The 16,115-nt window shown below is 32.7% G+C and overlaps 3 non-coding genes across 3 annotated transcripts; all 3 read right to left on the reverse strand.

The window, feature by feature from the left end:
* Positions 1-2,582: 2,582 nt before the first annotated feature.
* TRNAH-GUG (transfer RNA histidin (anticodon GUG)) lies at positions 2,583-2,654 on the reverse strand. The gene has a single exon. It is a non-coding gene; the product is annotated as a tRNA-His (tRNA).
* A 2,703-nt stretch (positions 2,655-5,357) lies between these two features.
* Positions 5,358-5,429, reverse strand: TRNAH-GUG (transfer RNA histidin (anticodon GUG)). The gene has a single exon. It is a non-coding gene; the product is annotated as a tRNA-His (tRNA).
* Positions 5,430-8,132: 2,703 nt separating this feature from the next.
* TRNAH-GUG (transfer RNA histidin (anticodon GUG)) lies at positions 8,133-8,204 on the reverse strand. The gene has a single exon. It is a non-coding gene; the product is annotated as a tRNA-His (tRNA).
* Positions 8,205-16,115: the final 7,911 nt, after the last annotated feature.

The following is a 16,115-nucleotide window of genomic DNA, read 5'->3' on the forward strand; positions in this document are numbered from 1 at the left end:
CCTTCTTAAAAAAAAAAACACACACACACGCGCACCCTTCTATAGTTCTCAAGACAAAACAGACTGAGTCATTTAAAAAAAAAAACACCCACACGCACCCTTCCATAGTTCTCAAGCCAAAACACACTGAGTCATTTTAAAAAAAAAACACACACACACGTACCCTTCTATAGTTCTCCAGCCAAAACAGACTGAGTCATTCTTAAAAAAACAAAACCACACACACACGTACCCTTCTATAGTTCTCAAGCCAAAACAGACTGAGTCATTCTTAAAAAAACAAAAACACACACACACGCACCCTTGTTTTGTTCTCAACTCAAAACAGACTGAGTCAATCTTAAAAAACAAAAACACACACACACGTACCCTTCTATAGTTCTCAAGCCAAAACAGACTGTGTCATTCTTTAAAAAACCAAAACACACATGCACCCTTGTTTTGTTCTCAATCCAAAACAGACTGAGTCAATCTTAAAAAAACAAAAACACACACACACGCACCCTTGTTTTGTTCTCAACCCAAAACAGACTGAGTCAATCTTAAAAAAAAAACACACACACACGTACCCTTCTATAGTTCTCAAGCCAAAACAGACTGTGTCATTCTTTAAAAAACCAAAACACACATGCACCCTTGTTTTGTTCTCAATCCAAAACAGACTGAGTCAATCTTAAAAAAACAAAAACACACACACACGTACCCTTCTATAGTTCTCAAGCCAAAACAGACTGAGTCATTCTTAAAAAAAATATTTTATTATTATTTCGTGCACTTAATGAAAATGATCCGGTTGGTGTGTTCTAAAAAACAACAACAACACTTGTTTGTATAAAATAAACTATTTAAAAAATCGCTTGTGGTTGTTAGATTCTATGTAATTATATAGTTTATGGTACCTGTAATGTTACAGTGAGGAATAGATTGGGGTCGATACAGAATATTAAGGCCTTTTATTAGTAACAGGCTGTTTCGGGTGGTATTTTCTTATTTGGGCGAGACACAATTTCTATTATAATTAAAACTTTTAGAACAAAGCCACATTGGACCATTCGTTGTGTCCGTTGCGGAGACATGAGCCCCTGATTTTAGCGTTGCAAGCTAGGAGATTCGTCGCTGTCCCAGCAGGAGACTTAAGTCTTATGAAAAATGTAACAGTTTATTGATGATATTGTTTTACTCTTACTTTCAAAACGTGTAGATTGTAACTAAATATTATCCATTTTTTATTTACTAAAGTTCACCACGGTTCTTAAGCCTATTATTTTTTGAGTGTATTGTTGTACATTTCATACTTCAATTTTTTTTAAAAACACACTGACATACAAAACTGTTGGACATGCTTATTTTTAGTAATTATAGTGGGTCAATATGTCATAAAAAAGCATAATATTGTACGAACAACATTCTCGTGTTGCAGCCACTTTCAACTGTACTTAGTGCAATGACACTTTTTTTACATGTGCAAAACCGCGATATAGGCCAAAATTGTTTATTGTCCATTTGAATATCTGGGTTTCGTTCATTTTCTTCAGCAAGGAAGTACAATTTTGGAAACAAAACATGTACTACTCTTGTGTAGGCCAAGTTACTTGGGCTTTGGTAAAAAGATACGTCCTGCCAGATCCTAAATATTGATATAGTTAGTTTAAAGTGTTCCAAATTGTTCATGTCAATATTGTCTGGTGAAGACATGCTGCATGAGGCCACAAAAATTTACTTTTGAATTGTTTAGTTTTGCAAGTACATATTTTCTCATGATTATTTTTCTTATCGTCATGACGAAGATTTGAAAGAATTTTCAGTAAATTATTTGGGAAAATTTATGTGTGAGAAAAATGTCCATTTTTCTATTTCATTTTCTCCCCATATTTTTGTGCGTGCAACGAGGATCTACTTTTATATTATGCATTTGATTTTATATAATCACCCTAAAAAACACCTAATCTGATAACTGTCGTCAAGATTACGAAATAGTCACACGTATTATACGCTTAACCTCATGTCCTTTGTGATAGTATTATAAAATATTTCTCATGATAACCATTTACGTATTACTAGAAATTATGAAATAGTAATATAAAAACTGAATTGTAAGGGAGTTACTTTGATACGTTTTAAGAAATATAAGCTTTCTTTGCAACAGTTTTTTTCACAATATGGAAATTATTGGAGTGTGTATGAAGATTTTTCAAGATCATTACGAGGTAATGTAATGAAAACACGTACTACGAAACAATTTTATATTCAGAATTGGAAAGAAGAATTACGATTAAATAATTATCTTTCTTTATTCTGTACAATGAAATAAAAGCTAGAATGTATTGGAGTCAGGTGTTATCTAATTTACCAAGTTCTTTATTTCTGTTTTATAATGTAAAAAGTGTTAATTTTGATAAATATTTTCCTTTGGCGAACACGAGCCAACAGGTGGATTTTTAAAAGTAAATAAATTGTGTAAGATAACATCACGTGATAATTTACTAACACCCTGATATTCGTTTTTAAACGACAAATGTTGTAAGAGATTACGTATCTGTAATGTCACCCTTAAGGTTTATTTTGGAAAAAGTAAACGTGTTTGTTGTGACCAGGATTCGAACCTGGGTTATTGCGGCCACAACGCAATGTCCTGACCACTAGACGATCACGGCAAGTATAAATATTTTTGCGTTTTCTTCTTTTTTTCATAAAATTTGTAGCGAGGTAACACAAGTGACAACCACGAGGCGAATGTCTTTCACTCAAGACTCCTGATTCAGAACAAATTTTTCAACTACATCACGTGTATTGTCTCAGTTTTATTGACGTTTGGAGGCTACTATTATCTTGTTAATGGACTTATTTAAACAGTTCATTTCACACAAAAATCACCATATACATACCTATTTTAGATTAAGAAAATAAATTGTGAACCGGTGGTTTAAGTATGGTTTCATTTTGAATATTTTTTCTTCTTATCTATAGAAAATGGGAGAGTTACAATTAAGATCTTATAATGATCTGAAGTGATTATTACCTCACGTTTTACCTGTGTTATACGTGTGATGATCAAAACAAAGTATTTCAACGTACATATTCTTTAGTGCATTTCATTGCCACTAGAGATTTAAATTGGATCAGAATTGAGAGAAGAAAATGACCTTCACGTTTGGAATTTAATCGAAAGTCTAAAGTGATTGATGTTCGAAACGTACTAATCTGTAGTGCGGTGTGTGATTTGCAATCTCACTTTAGTCTGAAGTTTTTCTTTTCTTCTTCAGATTTAAAAATTATAGAGCATACGAAATATATGTAAAGTGAAGAAAAAAAGAGTCATATAAATGTATTTGTGTGTAAAAAGAATAAGAAAGTTTTATTTAGTTCAACATCTTGATGAAGACGTTTCGCAGAACTGGTATAGGTGAATTAGTTACAGAGAAACATGAAATGGAAACAAAGATCTAAGTTACATAATGAGGAAAACTTGGCTTATTTTCTTCATAATCACATTTATGCTTTATAGATTCACATTAATAACGGGGCCAAGTAATTCACTTCTTCTTAAATTTTCTCTTACTTAAATTTGTTACATAGTTTCAGTATTTTCTTAATGTGATTTATTTAGTTTTTTATATAAAAAGAATGGATTGTCAATACTGTAGAATTTTAAATGATGTAGATGACTAGACGCTATCGAATCCAAATTGTGGAATGATAACTCATCTTCACATAAAGGTTTAGGTGTTGTACGGACGTGACATTCAACTCCTTAGTATCGGTTGTAAGTTATTGTTCACTGGCTTCTTCATATTAGGTCAGTAAATCAAATATAGAGACAGCTGAAAATTTAACTAATAGGTTCGTAGTAAATACAATATTCTAATCAAAGTTTCATAACACTCTTACGAGTACAGAAGATGTGCTACGCCTAAATATGCATTTGTCTCTTTAGGGTCTCGAATTTGCGTTATTACTTTCATAACCAAATATCTTAACCAAGAGATGCTACGGGAAACAAAATTTGAGGAATAATTGAGAATTACATCGCCGAATTTTGGCCAGTTTTCGTGGATTAGCTGCAAAGATATTTTTCCGCAGGAAAAAATCATTGACATACAAAACTCTTGGACATGCTCATTTTTAGTAAGTATAGTGGGTCAAGATGTCATAAAAAAGCATAATATTCTACGAAGTACATACTCGTGTTGCAGCCACTTTCAATTGTACTTCCTGCAATGACACTTTATTTACATGTGCAAAACCGCGATTAGGCCAAAATTGTCTATATTTTCCATTTGAATATCTGGGTTTCGTTCATTTTCTTCAGCAAGGAAGTACAATTTTGGAAACAAAACATGTACTACTCTTGTGTAGGCCAAGTTACTTGGGCTTTGGTAAAAAGATACGTCCTGCCAGATCCTAAATATTGATATAGTTAGTTTAAAGTGTTCCAAATTGTTCATGTCAATATTCTCTGGTGAAGACATGCTGTATGAGGCCACAAAAGTTTACTTTTGAATTGTTTAGTTTTGCGAGTACATATTTTCTCATCATTATTTTTATTATCGTCATGACGAAGATTTGAAAGAATTTTCAGTAAATTATTTGGGAAAATTTATGTGTGAGAAAAATGTCCATTTTTCTATTTCATTTTCTCCCCATATTTTTATGCGTGCAACGAGGACCTACTTTTGTATTATGCAGTTGATTTTATATAATCACCCTAAAAACACCTAATCTGATAACTGTCGTCAAGATTATGAAATAGTCACACTTATTATAACGTTAACCTCATGTCCTTTGTGATAGTATTATAAAACATTTCTCATGATAACCATTTACGTATTACTAGAAATTATGAAATAATAATATAAAAACTGAATTGTAAGGGAGTTACTTTGATACGTTTTAAGAAATATAAGCTTTCTTTGCAACAGTTTTTTTTCACAATATGGAAATTATTGCAGTGTGTTTAAAGATTTTTCAAGATCATGACGAGGTAATGTTATGAAAACACGTGCTACAAAACAATTTTATATTCAGAATTGGAAAGAAGAATTTCGATTAAATATTTATCTTTCTTTATACTGTACAATGAAATAAAAGCTAGAATGTATTGGAGTCAGGTGTTATCTAATTTACCAAATTCTTTATTTCTGTTTTATAATGTAAAAAGTGTTAATTTTGATAAATATTTTCCTTTGGCGAACACGAGCCAACAGGTGGATTTTTAAAAGTAAATAAATTACGTAAGATAACATCACGTGATAATTTACTCAAACCTTGATATTTGTTTTTAAACGACAAATGTTGTAAGGGATTAAGTACCTGTAATGTCACCCTTAAGGTTTATTTTGGAAATAGTAAACGTTTTTTGCCGTGACCAGGATTCGAACCTGGGTTATTGCGTCCACAACGCAATGTCCTGACCACTAGACGATCATGCCACGTATAAATACTTTTGCGTTTTCTTCTTTTTTTCATAAAATTTGTAGCGAGGTAACACAAGTGACAACCACGAGGCGAATGTCTTTCACTCAAGACTCCTGATTCAGAACAAATTTTTTAACTACATCACGTGTATTGTCTCAGTTTTATTGACGTTTGGAGGCTACTATTATCTTGTTAATGGACTTATTTAAACAGTTCATTTCACACAAAAATCACCATATACATACCTATTTTAGATTAAGAAAATAAATTGTGAACCGGTGGTTTAAGTATGGTTTCATTTTGAATATTTTTTCTTCTTATCTATAGAAAATGGGAGAGTTACAATTAAGATCTTATAATGATCTGAAATGATTATTACCTCACGTTTTACCTGTGTTATACGTGTGATGATCAAAACAAAGTATTTCAACGTACATATTCTTTAGTGCATTTCATTGCCACTAGAGATTTAAATTGGATCAGAATTGAGAGAAGAAAATGACCTTCACGTTTGGAATTTAATCGAAAGTCTAAAGTGATTGATGTTCGAAACGTACTAATCTGTAGTGCGGTGTGTGATTTGCAATCTCACTTTAGTCTGAAGTTTTTCTTTTCTTCTCCAGATTTAAAAATTATAGAGCATACGAAATGTATGAAAAGTGAAGAAAAAAACGTCATATAAATGTATGTGTGGGTAAAAAGAATAAGAAAGTTTTATTTAGTTCAACATCTTGATGAAGACGTTTCGCAAAACTGGTATAGGTGAATTAGTTACAGAGAAACGTGAAATGGAAACAAAGATCTAAGTTACATAATGCGGAAAACTTGGCTTATTTTCTTCATAATCACATTTATGCTTTATAGATTCACAATAATAACGGGGCCAAGTATTTCACTTCTTTTTAAATTTTCTCTTACTTAAATTTGTTACATAGTTTCAGTATTTTCTTAAAGTGATTTATTTAGTTTTTTATATAAAAAGAATGGATTGTCAATACTGTAGAATTTTGAATGATGTAGGTGACAAGATGCTATCGAATCCAAATTGTGGAATGATAACTCATCTTCACATAAAGGTTTAGGTGTTGTACGGACGTTGACAATCAACTCCTTAGTATCGGTTGAAAGTTATTGTTGACTGGCTTCTTCCTATTAGGTCAGTAAATCAAATATAGAGACAGCTGAAAATTTAACTAATAGGTTTGTAGTAAATACAATATTCTAATCAAAGTTTCATGACACTCTTACGAGTACAGAAGATGTGCTACGCCTAAATATGTATTTGTCTTTTTCAGGTATCGAATTTGAGTTATTACTTTCATAACCAAATATCTTTACCACGAGATGCTACGAGAAACAAAATTTGAGGTAATATTGAGAATTACTTCGCCGAATTTTGGCCAGTTTTTGTGGATTAGCCGCAAAGATATTTTTCCACAGGAAAAACACATTGACATACAAAACTCTTGGGCATGCTTATTGTTAGTAATTTTAGTGGGTCAATATGTCATAAAAAAGCCTAATATTGTACGAACAACATTCTCGTTTTGCAGCCAATTTCAACTGTACTTAGTGCAATGACACTTTTTTTACATGTTCATAATCGCGATATAGGCCAAAATTGTCTATATTGTCCATTTGAATATCAGGGTTTCGTTCATTTTCTTCAGCAAGGAAGTACGATTTTGGAAACAAAACATGTACTACTCTTGTGTAGGCCAAGTTACATGGGCTTTGGTAAAAAGATATGTCCTTCCAGATCCTAAATATTGATATAGTTAGTTTAAAGTGTTCCAAATTGTCCATGTCAGTATTGTCTGGTGAATACATGCTGTATGAGGCCACAAAAGTTTACTTTTGAATTGTCTAGTTTTACGAGTACATATTTTCTCATCATTATTTTTCTTATCGTCATGACGAAGATTCGAAAGAATTTTCAGGAAATTATTTGGGAAAATTTATATGTGAGAAAAATGTCCATTTTTGTATTTTATTTTCTCCCCATTTTTCTCTGCATGCAACGAGGACCTACTTTTATATTATACAGTTGGGTTTATATAATCACCCTAAAAAACACCTAATCTGATAACTGTCGTCAAGATTATGAAATAGTCACACGTATTATACGCTTAACCTCATGTCCTTTGTGATAGTATTATAAAATATTTCTCATGATAACCATTTACGTATTACTAGAAATTATGAAATAGTAATATAAAAACTGAATTGTAAGGGAGTTACTTTGATACGTTTTAAGAAATATAAGCTTTCTTTGCAACAGTTTTTTTCACAATATGGAAATTATTGGAGTGTGTATGAAGATTTTTTAAGATCATGACGAGGTAATGTTATGAAAACACGTGCTACAAAACAATTTTATATTCAGAATTGGAAAGAAGAATTTCGATTAAATATTTATCTTTCTTTATTCTGTACATTGAAATAAAAGCTAGAATTTATTGGATTGAGGTGTTATCTAATTTACGAAGTTCTTTATTTCTGTTTTATAATGTAAAAAGTGTTAATTTTGATAAATATTTTCCTTTGGCGAACACAAGCCAACAGGTGGATTTTTAAAGGTAAATAAATTGTGTAAGATAACATCACGTGATAATTTACTCAAACCTTGATATTCGTTTTTAAACGACAAATGTTGTAAGAGATTACGTATCTGTAATGTCACTCTTAAGGTTTATTTTGGAAAAAGTAAACGTTTTTGCCGTGACCAGGATTCGAACCTGGGTTATTGCGGCCACAACGCAATGTCCTAACCACTAGACGATCACGGCAGGTGTCAAAATGTGTTGCGTTTTCTTCTTTTTCTCATAGAATTTGTAGCGAGGTAACACAAGCGACAACCACGATGCAAATGTGTTTCAGTCAAGACTCCTGATTCAGAACAAATGTTTAATTACATCACGTGTATTGTCTCAGATTTACTGACGTTTGGAGGCTACTATTATTTTGTTAATGGACTTATTTAAACAGTTCATTACACACAAAAATCACCATATACATACCTGTTTTATATTAAGAAAATAAATTGTGAACCGATGGTTTAAGTATCGTTTGATTTTTGATATTTTTAATTCTCCTTACCTATAGATATTGGGAGATTTACAATTAAAGTCTTATAATGATCCGTACATATTTCTTAGTGCATTTCATTGCCACTAGAGATATAAATGTGAGCAGAATTGAAAGGAGAAAATGACCTTCACGTTTGAAATTTAATCGAAAGTCTAAAGTGAGTGAGTTATCTGATGTTCGAAACGTACTAATACGTGGTGCGGTGTGTGGTTTAAAATTTCACTTTAGTCAGAATAGAACATACAAAATGCATGAAAAATGAAGAGAAAAAACGTCATATAAATGTATGTGTGTGTAAAAAGAATAATAAAGTTTTATTTATTTCAACATCTTGATGACGACGTTTCGCCGAGCTAGAACAGATGAAGTAGTTACAGAGAAACGTGAAATGGAAACAATGATCTAAGTTAAAAAATGAGGATATCTTGGCTTATTTTCTTCATAATCAAATTTATGCTTTATAGATTTAGAATAAAAACGGGGCCAAGTATTTCACTTCTTTTTATATTTTCTCTTACTTAAATTTGTTACATAGTTTCAGGATTTATTAGTGTGATTTATTTAGTTTTTTCTATAAAAAGAATCGATTGGCTATACTGTAGAATTTTGAATGATGTAGGTGACAAGACGCTATTGAATCCATTCATTGGAATGATATCTCACCTTCACATTGAAGTTTAGGTGCTTTATGGACGTGACAATCAATTCCTTTGTATCGGTTGAATGTCATTGTTGACTGGTTTCTTCCTACTTGGTCAGTAAATCAAATTTAGAGACAGCTGCTAACGTGCTAACAGGTTTGTAGTAAATGCAGTATTCTAACGAAAGGTTCATAACATTCTTTCGAGTATAGATGATGTGTTATGCCTAAATAAGTATTTGTCTCTTTTAGGCCTCGAATTTGCGTTATTACTTTCATAACCAAATATCTTTACCACGAGATGCTACGAGAAACAAAATTTGAGAAATTATTGAGAATTACTTCGCCGGATTTTTGCCAGTTTACATGGATTAGTTATGGATATATTTTTTGCAGGCAAAACATCTTGAAAAGAAAACTATTGTACATCATCATTTTTAATATGAATATATCGAATTAGATTTTCGTAATGTTTAAAGTTGACAAAGATGTTTGATCGTTAACTTCCGTTTGTATAATATTTGTCGTTTAATTACCTGGAAAGTTTTTAATTCATCAGAACATATGTGTTTCATTTTAGATTTGGGTGTTTTATAAGACCCAAATGTGCACTGAGGTAATAACATGCTTTTTAGTAGCTCTCTTCCCTGTGAACAGTATCTCAAAATTATGGATGACAATAAATATACCTTAATAGTTTTAATAACCTTAATAATTGTTAAGTAACAATATTTTTTGTTTCTGGTATGTAGTTTATGTATTTTTTGAATGAAGGATAGTTAAGCAGATTGTAAATGCTCTTGTGTTTACAGATTAAATAAAATAAAATTGTTAAATTCGAGATGTTATTGTATTTCCACACTTTCCACGTCCATTACGGATACGAAATTATAGATGTGTGAAAGTAGTATTTCAGATGTATGCGTATCTTTTATTTCCACATGTACTTCCAAACGGGCCTTTTTTATAATACCAAAACTCGTCGCTTGATCTGAACGATAAAAGGTAAAGGATTATTTTCAACGCTATTAATATATATGCAGCTTAGTATTTCGGTTGGTTTTGGTTTTTGGAATTTCCAACAAAGCTATTCGAGGGCTATCTGTGCTAGCCGTCCATAATTAAGCAGTGTAAGACTAGAGGGAAGGAAGCTAGTCATCACCACCCACCGCTAACTCTTGGGCTACTCTTTTACCAAAAAAAAGTGGGATTGACCGTCACATAACTCCCCCATGGTTTGGAGGGCGAGCATGTCTGGCGCGATTCGGGCGCAAACCGCGACCCTCATAATACGAAGCGCACGCCTTAACGCTCTAGGCCATGCCAGGCTTAGCTTAGTATTTCAAAACTTACTATTTAAATGACATATTTTGATACTTAAACAGCAAAATATTCAATTTCTTTCTTTTAATAAGAGCTTAGTTTAAAATGAAATGTTTCCTGTTAAAAGAATGAATGTGTCAAATCGCTATAATTAAGTTTTTAGAAATTTTATTGTGCTATTTGTCAGCTGGTGTGCTTATTAGTGACATCTGCTTGCCTCTAGAATAATGTCGGCGTGTTACTGAGTTGTTGAAATACTAATGGTTATAGTTTGAAGAACAAATATTTTGAAGTAAGTTATTCTAAAAAGTTTTGAGAATGTTCTAATGCATGCTCTTATCGACTCCTTATCTTTAATGTAAACACCTCGAGTTGATTTGTATGCCACACTTCAACACTCTTTCACATTGATGTATAGATTAAAATGTTTCAGTTTCTATGCACGCGCGATTGAGCAAACTTCGAGCTGTATCGATGAACGTGGGTAGTAAGTTTGTAAATCTGTTGTGGTGCTTTAAAAATCGTATAGGAAAAAAAACAACCGAGAATGATTTAGTTGAAATATTTGGCTCTTGCATTCAAGAAAGTATGCTTTAGGTTAGGTTGGAGAAAAATACAACTTTTTGTCTGTCATCTGGAGAAAAAGCTGATGGAGACCTGAAGATCAAAATGATAAATATTTAATATAAGGTATTAATCTACAAATAAATGTTGAAACTTCAAAAAATGCGAACTTTGTTGCAAACAAATGGTTAAAAAATGTTATGAAAAACAATAGGAACACGGGTGTCAGATGTAGCATTATGTCGGTGAAAATATGATACATCTCGACTGAGCTTGAAGACGAACACAAAGGCTCAAAGGTAGATCGAAGTGATGAAACAGTTGTAAAGAGACCAAAAGGAAAACGAGAAAAATTACCTGGACGAAGGAATCAGAGAATGAAGAAATAGAAAATTAAAAGATCAGAAAGAACGAAGCAGGAAATTAGCAGAGGAATCACAAGAATGCAACATTAACAGAAACATTACAAAATCGAGTGTAAAATCGAAGAAGCTATTAAAGATTAGGACCTAAAGATTGATGTTCCAAAAGATCTATGTGATGTATAAAAAGATTATAATAATATTAAATAAATAAAAAAAAACATCAAAAATAAAACGATATTTTACCAAATCAAGAACATCAAAGAATCGGATGGAAAGTACAGAAGTCTTAGAAAAAAGATCAAAGGAATACTACAGAACATTGAAAAGGAATAAATAACTTCAACAGCAGGATGAAACATCTTTAAACTGAATTAGTAAAATCATCCATATCTCTCTCTACAATGACTTTAGACACAAACATCTAGACACAAAATGGAACTCTATGACTTTAGACACTAACATCTAGACACAAAATGGAACTCAACACGTACTTCTAAACATAAAATAAAAATAATTTGGTTTACGCCCATCACCGCATTATGTTTCCACCTATGAGTGCAGAACCTTCTTAAACTACTACAGGTGCATGAATAAATCGCGAAGCTACAGAAATTAGCAGACCGTATCAAGAAAGTTATCCAATCAACATACTATGACGGAAAGATGACATAGAAGAACGTTAGCCACACTTTGGAATAACTTTGCTTGAAGTTGTGAACAGGGGCTATTAATTTTGCTGCAGACATAAAAGGACCAGATTTAACAATATTAATCAACCTTGCTAAAGAAGGTCATAATAACGTTTTGTAACGATTTTAAAGCTCATAATCTGGTCCTTTGTTTTACATATTCAGGTCCCTACTTTGTAAGTGAGACACTCTTATAATGCATCTACAGTCCCAACCAAGAAAACCTGATTTGTGACAGAAGGATACAAATAATGAACTCTCGGATAGTTCAGTGGTATCACATCTCAAGCTTTGGACTTTCTGATACGCAGCCCGGACAAGTGACTACTAAAAATAAAACTGTGGTGTAAAATATTAAACAAAATCTAAAGTCTTTTTATTTTTTATATTTAAATGTTCACATCGAAAGCTGTTAGGATTCTCCAATTATTTTATAGAAAAGTTTTATTATTTGATACAAACTCAAATAACTATAATGTGCTATTTTTATCAAGGTCATAATTAATCTTGTAATACATTCTAAAGGCATCTTATGATCTATTAACGTGTTTCATTGTTTAAGAGTTGGTTAATAAGAATGGGCCCAGTATGACAAGGTTGTTAAGGCGCTGAACTCGTAATCTGAAGGTGGCGGGCTCAAATCTCCATCATACCAAACATGCTCGCCCTTTCAGCTAGGGAAGCATTATAATGTGATGGCCAATGCCACTATCGATGGTAAAAGTGTACCCCAATAGTTAGCTGTGGGTGGTGATGACCAGCTTTTTTCCCTTTAGTCTTACACTGCTAAGGTACGGACGTTTAGCGCAGATAGCCCTCGTGTAGCTTTGCGGGAAATTAAAAATACACTTAAAAGTACTGATAAATATTAGTTGATTTTCTGTGTTTTTCTTGGATTCTCATCCATAATAAATCATATTACTCATCAACTTGTTACATCAGAGTTTTTGGAGTGAGTATTGAATAAAATATCTTAGTTGTTACCCATTTATTAACGATATCTTAGTTGTTACCCATTTATTAACAATATCTTAGTTGTTACCCATTTATTAACGATAGCTCAGTTGTTACCTATTTATCAACGATATCTTAGTTGTTACCCATTTATTAACGATATCTTTGTTGTTACCCATTTATTAACGATATCTTTGTGTTTCTCATTTATTAACGATAACTTAGGTGTTACCCATTTGTTAACGATATCTTTGTTGTTACCCATTGATTAACAATATCTCAGTTGTTACTCATTTATTAACGATATCTTAGTTGCTACCCATTTACTAACGACATCTTAGTTGTTACCCATTTATTAACAATACCTTAGTTGTTACCCACTTATTAACGATATCTTAGTTGTTACCCATTTATTAACGATATCTTAGTTGTTACCTATTTATTAACGATATCTTAGTTGTTACCTATTTATTGACGATATCTTAGTTGTTATCTATTTATTAACGATATCTTTGTTGTTACACATTTATTAACGATATCTTTGTTGTTTCTCATTTATTAACGATATCTTTGTTGTTACCCATATATTTACAATATCTTAGTTGTTATCCATTTATTTACGATATCTTAGTTGTTACCCATTTATTAATGATATCTTTGTTGTTACACATTTATTAACGATATCTTTGTTGTTACCCATTTATTAACGATATTCTAGTTGTTACCCATTTATTAATGAGTAGCATTGTTGTTTGATAAAGTATTTTAGTACCTTATCTATTCCAGAGCTGTGAGTTTTCGTGTGGTTTTACTATCTCAACTATTAAAACTGTGGGTTTTCGTTCGGTTTTTGTATCCTAACAATGAACTCTGACGAGTAATTACAAACACATTTTAATAAACTTTACATAGTGGCAAGAAATGTTGTAAAAATGGTATCCTGCTATCGTAGCTGTAAAATAACCACTTGTTAAGTGGCCCAAGTGTAGAATCAGTATACTTACGACGTGATAATGTTTGTTTGTTTGTTTTTTGAATTTCGCGCAAAGCTACTCGAGGGCTCTTTGTGTTAGCCGTCCCTAATTTACCAGTGTGAGACTAGAAGGAAAGCAGTTAGTCATCACCACCCACGGCTGACTCATGGGTCACTCTTTTACCAACGACCGTCACGTTATAACGCCCCCACGGCTGAAAGGGCGAGCATGTTTGATGCGACGGAGATTTAAACCTAAGACCCTCAGATTATGAGTCGAACGCCTTAACCCACCTGCCCATGCCGGGCTGCCGTGAAAATGTCTTTATTACCTACAATAACTGTAAATTAGGTAAGTACGTTCGTTAATAACCTAATATCAAAGTGACACTCATGTCGACAGATGGCACTACAAACAAAGCAAAAATAACACGATATCCAGAAATGTTTCTGTCATAGTTATTGAGTGTAACATTATAAACACTAAATCAAATATCATTCAAAGTAATACGTTATAGTAAAACGTATATCCAATACGTTTTTTTTGCAGTTCAACCAGTAGTATTTGGTTTATCAACAACATCAGTTTGCAAAGAACATCTGCTTCTTTTTTATCTCTCGTATTAGTGTTCGTCATCTTTTCATATCATACAAGTATTGGTTATCTTTAACGAGTATACAGCCGTTGGTTACCATACTATTGTTGGTTATTGTTAACTAACATATCCATTCCACATGGTCCAACTGTGCGCTTGGGTATTTATAAAATTAAAGATTGGGTTTCGGTACCTGCAATGAGCATAGCCAAGATAGACTTGTGTGTAACTTTAATTTAAATACAAAACAAATAAAAATGAATTTAAGTATATTGAAGGACATTCTAAAATATATAACAAAGTATTGCTTACTTATGTAGTTTTAACGTAATTATTTATACATTTTACAGTTCCGTTTAGATTGTTTTTTTTAATTTTTAATTTGTAACAAGTGCAGAGGAAATGTTATGAAAACATCTGTTTACCGCAAACCTACACTTTTGAAGTCCGTTTCTACCTCGTAAAATTGGGTTTCGATACATGTGCCGCTCAAACTATATATACACTGCTGGCCAAAATCTTAAGGCCAATGAACATAAAGAAAAATATGCACTTTGCGTTGTTAGAATCAACCATTTATTTTAGTCGAGCTTTGAAAGATGAAAATAATAAATGGGAAAGTAAAAATAAAAAAACTTTAGCATTTAATAGGGAAAATTTGAACACTATGGAATTAGCCCAAATACTAGCTGGTCAAAAGTTTAAGACCATATTGAAACGAAGCGTTAATCAGTAAACACGTAACAAAATTTAGTCATTTATATTCAAGCATAAGCGTTGTCAACATCTCCCACTGACATTTCCTTGGGTAAAAACATGGCAAAGACTAAAAAGTTGACAGAGTTTGAACATGGTAGAATTGTCGAGCTGCAAAAGCAAGGTCTTTCTCAACGTGCCATCGCTGGTGAGATTGAGCGTAGTAAACCTGCTGTTGTAAATTTCTTAAAAAACCTTGAGGGATATGGAATGAGAATTTTAAATGGTCAGCCCAAGAAAATTTCGCCGGCGTTGAGCAGGAGGATTCGACGGGTTGTGGAGCAGACACCACCCGATCGTCGAACCAGATTAAGGCTCTTATGGACGCAGAATGCAGCTCAAGAACAATAAGAAGACATCTACGAGAGAAAGGCTTTAAAAACCGTAAACGTCTTTAAAGGCCACGCCTCCTGACACACCACGAAACAGCTCGGTTAAACTTTGCTGAGAAGCACCACACATGGGACGTAGACAAGTGGAAGAAGGTTTTGTCCTCTGATGAGAAAAACCTAACTTGGGTGGTACTGATGGCTTCCAACGTTGCTGACACGATAAGGATATCCCACTGGAGACATTTTTTACACGATACAGTGGAGGAGCTTCCATCATGATCTGGGGTGCTTTCTTCTTCCATGGAACAATGGAGTTTTTGGTTATACAGGGGCGTCTGACACCAGCTGGCTATATTGGCATGTTGGGGAGAGCATTCTTATTGACTGAATGCCCTCGTTTGTGTGTAATTGATTGGAT

Source organism: Tachypleus tridentatus, chromosome 13 (assembly GCF_004210375.1).
Source record: "Tachypleus tridentatus isolate NWPU-2018 chromosome 13, ASM421037v1, whole genome shotgun sequence".
Lineage (NCBI taxonomy): Eukaryota > Metazoa > Arthropoda > Merostomata > Xiphosura > Limulidae > Tachypleus > Tachypleus tridentatus.